The 7,614-nt window shown below is 39.2% G+C and overlaps 1 long non-coding RNA gene across 1 annotated transcript; it reads right to left on the reverse strand.

Annotated features, from left to right (window-relative positions):
- Positions 1-336: 336 nt before the first annotated feature.
- LOC149324041 (uncharacterized) lies at positions 337-7,251 on the reverse strand. The gene is made up of 3 exons (XR_016280304.1): positions 7,113-7,251; positions 2,808-3,143; positions 337-1,058 (listed from the first exon to the last, which is right to left on the reverse strand). It is a non-coding gene; the product is annotated as an uncharacterized LOC149324041 (long non-coding RNA).
- Positions 7,252-7,614: the final 363 nt, after the last annotated feature.

A 7,614-nucleotide genomic window follows, 5' to 3' on the forward strand; every position in this document is an offset into this window, starting at 1 on the left:
TGCACTGGTAGTGTTACAAAGAAATACATACAATGTCAAGTGACATTGGGAACTGACAACATCTGGGGGAAAATACAGCCCCAGTGTGATACATTTCATTATAAATCTTGCTCTTTAATAAAATACAGATCACATATAATGCAAGCTCAGGACTCATTTTGGAGTACTTCCAGCTAAGGTTCACTTAAAGAGAGAGCTGCATTGTAGTGAAAGAAAATATAACCAAGCCCAAAGAGGCTAAGAGTCACTGAAGGGAAACTATAAATGGTGGAGAAACGGCAAGGCATAAGTCAGGGCCATTCGTTTAATCAAAAGCAGCAGCAATACATCCATTTTTGGCTTAAGAAGCAAGAGAGTTCTTTCAGTATGACTTATAAAATAAATATAAATGTACCAGACACACCACATTATTACTAATATAAAGACAGAACAATGTGTAAATAAAAAGTAGCTGTTTTTGACTGGACTTTTAAAAACTCAGTTTAACTATATGTCAGAACAATTGTACAGGAGTACTCAAGAGAATGTTGTAGATTTCTGTCTAGTTAGAACAGAGGTCTGGGCAATGCACACAGATATGTTCTTGTGATCCAAATTATTACGAAGCAGCCCTTGGGTCTCCCAACCCAGGACAGGAATGGGGAAAGACAGTGTTCCATATGAGAGACAATGCTTTGTTGACCTTGTTTCTTCGTTTAAAATAATATTTTCCCATGTAGATCCTTCAAGATTTTACTGTTCACAGTTTGAGTTAGTTATTTTGAGCCTTTTCTGTGATTGTCTGGAAGGAATGTTAGTACTGAAAAACAAGAATACTGCTATTGGGTTCCAAAAATCAATTTGCTGCTGCAACATGTTCAGGTGATCATTTTCATACCATGAAAAGCTTCATCTATTGATTTTCAAAGCATTAGAGAAGCTAGACTTGTAGGATCAAAGTAATAGTCTGTTTTTATTACAGGAACAAAGAGTTCATCTGATGTCCATCTCAAGCTTTCTGATCCTCTTTGAATTTAGCTGCATTCTTCAAAGTAGCTAGGATGGGCAGGACTGGAAACCTGTGTGTTATAGTGGTAAGAGTAATGGTAAGAGAATTTCTAGTTCAAGTCCCCACTTACCCATGAAACATATTGAATTACTTTGGGCCAGTCACACTTTCTCAGCCTGATTCACTTCACTGGGTTGTTGTGAGGATAAAGTGAGGAAGAAAAGACCCATGTTATCTTGAGCTCATTGGTTGAAGGGCAGCATATAAATGCATAACCTCCAACTGTCCTGATTTGGCAAGAACAGTCCCAATGAATCATCTTTTTTTTTTACTGTACACCGCTATGATCATTGCAGAATAGCGGTCTATAAATAAAACTTATTATTATTATTATTATTATTATTATTATTATTATTATTATTAATCAGTCCACTTTTTCAGCTGCTTTTAAAATGTCCCGGTTTCTTTCTCTTCCTTCTACTTCCCTCCTTTGTCCTAAGCTTACTTCAGTTGCTGCAAAATGAGTTTAAAATACAAAAGTAATTGGCTTTCAATTAACTCAGTGAGAGAGAAGGAAAGGAGGGGGTATAATATTGCCCTTCTTTGTATACTCAGAGGCTGTAGAAACTGCCTGTTCAGTTGCGGCTCTATGCCGCTCCTGAACGGGCTGGGTTGGGAATGCAGCAGCCGCACGCCACAACCCAACCCACTGGGAAAAGAAGCCCCAAGAAGAAGCAGTAGGCAACCCTAGTTCAGGCCCAGGATGGCACATAGTGTCGGTTTGTCCAGGCCCTCAGGCAAAAACAAACTGCTGCAGCCTCTCCTAGCTTGTGTGTTCTTCCTCATTAATAACTTTCACAATCTTGATCACACTATGATAATGCTTGACCACATATATCCCAGCTTCCCTCTGTGAAATGTTGGAGAGTATGTATATCTTGTTAATGATCAACAACATTTCCCAGCTACAATAGGTTGTTGTGAATTACCCATGTTATAATACAAGTCCTTTGGGGTGGCTTGATCTTGAATGGGCAATTAAAACCCATTAGTATTAGAAAAGACTGCCCTATGAGTGATGAAAACTGCCAGAACTGGTTTGTTGATATGGATCAACAATTCTGGATTCTATGTGGGTATAAGGATTTGGGGATTCTCATGATGAATGCCTGCACATGACACCACTGACAATTTCTGAAAATGAAAGTGCTTTTAAAGGCTCTAAAGCCAGGTCTGGCTAAAAATTGGTGCCTGCAGTGAATTCCTGGCCTTGCTGGCAGGCTTACAAGAAACTGGTGGTTGGCAGTGATGGGGATGAGTGCTATTGTCTGTGCTCTGACCTTGGAAAAGTTAATTTTGGGATTGTAGTTCCCAGAATTCCCAGCTAGTATGCCCAGAGTTATGCTCCAGAATGTATGATTCTCCTTTAAACTAAGGTGCATAATATAGCTTGGGGGTTTTTTGTTTCATTTTTTAAATCAAAACCCGAAAAGTCAGGTCTTTCTAAAACCAGATATGGAATTCCAGTCTTTTCTGGCTATGCCACATCTGATAGTTACTGTTTTGAACTGCAACTGCCAGAACCCCCAGCCAGTACAACCATGGGTGATATGGCTGATTTTTGTAGCATAATTTATTTTTAAAGGAGGATGACATCTTTCCTAGACAAACCTAGCCCACCCTTTCTGCTCAGTATTAAGTGCTGGTCTTGAGATGAGGCCATGTTTTTCTATTTATCAGAAATTCTTGTAGTGCAATAGGCCAGGCTCAGGCCCGATACATTAAAAAAATTAATCAAAGGCTTTTGAAATGAAAATACCTTCAGAATCCAAAGGCCAACAGTAAACAGCTTTTCTGAAGGAGTTCTAGGAGCTGGGTGACTGTGGTGAACAAAGTTCTTCTGCTCCTGGACCTAGCCTCACAGCTTTGATACTTGGAACAAGTCATCTTTTGGCATAGGCTGGTCACAAGTTACTTAGGGTGGGGATGAGCAATGTGTGTTCTTCTCCATGGTCTTTGTAATCACCCACATGTCCTTTACACCTGCACAGTAGCCCTGTTGAAAACATTCTAGAGCTGAGTAGATTTTTGGTGGGTTCTCCATCACATCTCTTGTACAGGAAGATTTGGAAGACACATATTCCCCACTTAAGGCCTGAAAGGTAGGAATTAGCATCAGCACTGAAAAACAAATACATAGTAACCAGCAAAGTCTTTTAACACAGTGTGTTATCCATCACTAATCTCAGTTTACAGTCCATTTTGGACCAATCCCAGTTGACCACCTGGCCAACATTCTGGTTGAAGAGACAAAACCTGGGCAGCACCCAATGGAATCCAAAGGTTAGAAAACAGAGACACATCTCCAAGTACTCAGTGGATGACTGTTTTCATTTTGGAAAAAGCCCTACATGTTTCAGTCTATATATATTTCAGTGGCCTTCTTCGTGGCTACACAAAAATAAAAATATAAAAGTTAAAGGACAACACATAATTATATACAGTAATAATACACATGTGAGCACCACTGAAGTGTGTTAAAATTCTTGCAGAGTATAGAATAGGTATGAGTACATCAAGTTCCCATAACAACAAAGAAGCACTGGCTTTTGAAGACACTGTTGGAAATTCTAATCAAGTGCTTATATCTGTGATACATTCACAAGTAAAGAAGGGAAGAAAATACTTATGTTTTAAACCTGTACAAAATATGACTTTCTAGCAAAACTCTGGTAGTCTTACTAGAACTTCAAGATTATATCAATAAAATCTGCATTCTATACTTGTTGGTTGATGCTGCCTTCAAGTAATTTCTGACTTTTGATTACCCTAAGATGAACCATGGGTTCATGGGGTTTTCTGAGAAAGTGTGACTTGCCCAAGGTGATCCAGTGGGTTTCTATGGCTGAGCAGAAATGAAACTCTGACCTCCAGGGTGTAATCCAATGCTCTAGCCACTACACCACACTGGCTCTCATTCTATACTTATTCAAGTACAATTTAAGTACAAATAATAAATGATGGGATTTGTCCCTAGATAATTCTTAGGTTGGTTCACTTTCATATAGTACTCTCAAGGATCTATGGATCTACTTTACAAATTATTGTGGAAACATTTTATTTGTATTATGTAAGGACACAACCTAAGAATTTCTGCTACCATCACCCTTAATGGTACCAAATTACATTTTGCTGACAGTCAAACATGGGTACCACTAGCTCTTACTAAAGTGAAGCCAAATGATTATGTCAACATCCATACATCTCAGTAGTGGAAAACTAACAAAGCAGCTGATGTGTTTGAAACTGTTCCACTACACAGGCTTTATTTATTTATGAGAGCAAGTCGCCTTGGGTTAAATTTTTCTATCAAAATGTTTCACACATATGGAGTTCAAATAGTATCAGGTGATGAGTCTGAAGGTACCTAAATCTCTAAACATTGTAAAATTTGTACTTTATTTTGTAGTTTTGTGTACATATTTTCTTTGGTAAGAAAAACTAATTAGCATACAAAAAGAAGGAGAGGAGGAAGGGGGAAAGGAGTTGTATGGCACCATTAAGACTAACCAATTTATTTTAACATGAGCAAAATCCATTTCCACAGATGCTTTGATGGAGTACAGTATTCATGCCTCAGGTATATATGCAGTGTCACAGATCACTACTATATGATTCTAACAATGACCATAACAATAATAAAAAATAACCATAGATATATATCTAGATAATGATCCTACATGGATAGTGGGATTCAAGTGGTAGATAAACTTTATCATATCTTCCAACTCTCCTGGTTTGACAGGGATAGTCCCAGTTAATCCTCTGCCATCCCACTTTTGCAGCTGCTTTAAAAAATGTCCCAGGTTTTCTCCCAGGTTTTCTCTCATCCTCCCATTTCCCCCTCTGCTTGCTAGAAACTGAGTTCAAAATGCAAAAGTAATTTCCACACAATTTAGCAAGGAGAAAGAACAGAAGGGTGCAGAATCTTGCCCTTCCCAGTAGGCTCAGGCAAAACCAAATTGCAGCAGCCTCTTTTAGCTTGTGTGTTTTTCCACATTAGTAATTGTTACCATCTTGACTACACTCTGTTGTTGCTTGCCCACAGGTGTCCCAGTTTCCATCTGGGGGGACATGCTTTATTTGTTAACTCCCTCTCAATTTCAGTTTGTATGTGTGTTGGGAGGATTACTTACATCAATTCCAGACTGGCATAATTGGGGGCTTGATTCTGGGGCCACTTAGCAGGCCCTGTTCTAGGGCTCTTACTGGCAGAAATACTGATGGTGGAAGATCTACAATGCAATTACTAGCATCATATTAGTGACATATGCAGATACAAATCCAATCTCTCTCTCTCTCTCTCTCTCTCTCTCTCTCTCTCTCTCTTCATTGTGGAGGTCAGAATTCTCTACTTTCTCTGAACAGTGACCAACACACTTCTGAAAACTTATATTTTTCCTGGTGCCTTCCCAAATCCAATTTAGGAGATTATCACACTGGCTGTTTCCTCCTGATCTGGGCACTGGCTGAGACCGTGATCATGTATAAACGGATGTTATCGCATAGCTCTGTGCCCAGATTGGAGGCATTCCATACCCGATCAGGACTTCTCCCGTACTTAGCAAAAAACAGTACTTTTCCATTCATTGCTACGTATGGCAGAAGTCCCAATCGGGTACGGGATGCCTTCGATCTGGGCACAGAGCTGTGTAATAACATCTGTTTATACACGGTCTCAGCCCATGCACAGATTGGGGGGGGGGGGGGAGCCATGTGATAATCTTAGTGTCTGGTATTGATCAGAAGACAGCTGAGAAGCATCTGGCTATGTGACTAGAGCCAAATGTACAATGAGGATGGCATCCTCCAGAAGCTACTGGGAGAACAGTAGCGTTATGCAATGAAATCCAGTCTAAGGTGTGACCAGTGCTATGAAATTCTGGCATATCAGTGTCATGTGATAAATTACTTAAGGATGAGCCCATGTAACAAATGCACAATTTTTTTTTCCAAGTGAAAAAAAAGCAGTGCACATCTGTTTTCCCCACAGGATACAGCAATGGTAAACAATCTCAATTAGTATAGTAGGATTTCAGGATGAAAAACTTGGCATTCCAAGTTCATTTTCTTAGGCGTAGGTAACTGTGATCTATTTCCTCCAAGTAAGAAAATACAGTTGTCCCTCCATATTCACTAGGGTTAGGAGAACTAGACCCCCGTGAATATGGAAAAACTGCAAATAACAAAAAACACAGTTTTTACCTGAGAGGACACCTCTCTAGGAATCTCCAGGTCCTCCAGTGCAACTCTGTGGTCAATGTCCAACATACACTGACCATAGAATGGCACTGGAGTAGCTACAAATGGTGTTTCAGTGCAACTTTTAGTTAAAGTTGACCACAGAGTTGCACTGGAGGATCTAGACAGTCCTGGAGAGAACATATTAATGAAATCCATGAATAATCAAACCCGCAAATATCAAAGCCGCAAATATGGAGGGATGACTATACTTTTTTAAAACAAATTTTAAATTTAAAAATATTAATTTAAAAAAGGAAAAAAGAAAAGAAAATACTAGGCTAACCATCTACCCATACCCACCAACTGCCCCCATTTGTCACACAGTCCCAATTAATCCTCTGTTGTCCCACTTGCTTTTGTTAAGGTAAAATAACTTTATTGTTAAAAGCTAAAAGCTGTCACAATGTGATACTGGTCCAACCAGTAGATACAAAAGCAATATAAAAGGATCAAGACACAGAATTTCTGGGGGGGAAATACAAATAAATAATAATAATAATAATAATCCCATCAGTATGATACAGTAATGCAACAACAGTGATAAAAACATATGGCAAATGAGACTTCTAATCCTCACTACCATCTTGAGAACTAAGTCTAATCTTACTAGTAGCTAAAGCAAATTTTGCCACCATGGAGGTAATGAATACATCATTACTAGCCAAAAGCTTTTGAAATGCCCCACTTTCTCTCTCTTTTTCCTGCTTTTCCCCTTTGTCCTCAGCTTTCATCCACTGCCCCAAACGGAGTATAAAGTGCAAAAGTACTTTGCACTGTTAACTCAGGAGAGAGAGAAAAAGAGGAGTGGGTGGAATCTTACCCTTTCCAGTAGACTCAGGCAAAAGCAAACTGCTGCCAGCCTCTCCTAGCTTCTGTGTCCTTCCTAATTCACTGACATCTTGACAACACTCTGATGTTGTCTGGCTACATATGTCCTGATTTTCATCTGTGAAATGTTGGAGGGCATATCTATTTGCTCTGTTAGTTTACTGCCTACACAGGGATGTATTAAGAAATAAATATATGGGAATACTAAAACATGTTACCCACCTACAACCTGAAGTGGCACAGTCTGTTCTGTCACATCATAATTCAGTCACCACACCCCCCACTTCAGTCTGCTACTTGTACAAACCCATAAGTTGGAAATGTTGCTTTCAGTTCCCAGCATTTTGAATTCCTCCCATGTTAAAAGCAAACAAACAAGCAACCCTTGGAAAGGGAATGCTAGCAAATGAAGGAGAAAGGTCTGACTCAGATCACTTTTTTCCGTGTTTGTTTTCTGCTTACAGAGAACTTTACACAAAATGAACATCAAAATA

The sequence above is a fragment of the Sceloporus occidentalis genome, unplaced genomic scaffold (assembly GCF_023333645.1).
Source record: "Sceloporus occidentalis isolate IW3139 unplaced genomic scaffold, rSceOcc1.0.p SCAF_1, whole genome shotgun sequence".
Lineage (NCBI taxonomy): Eukaryota > Metazoa > Chordata > Lepidosauria > Squamata > Phrynosomatidae > Sceloporus > Sceloporus occidentalis.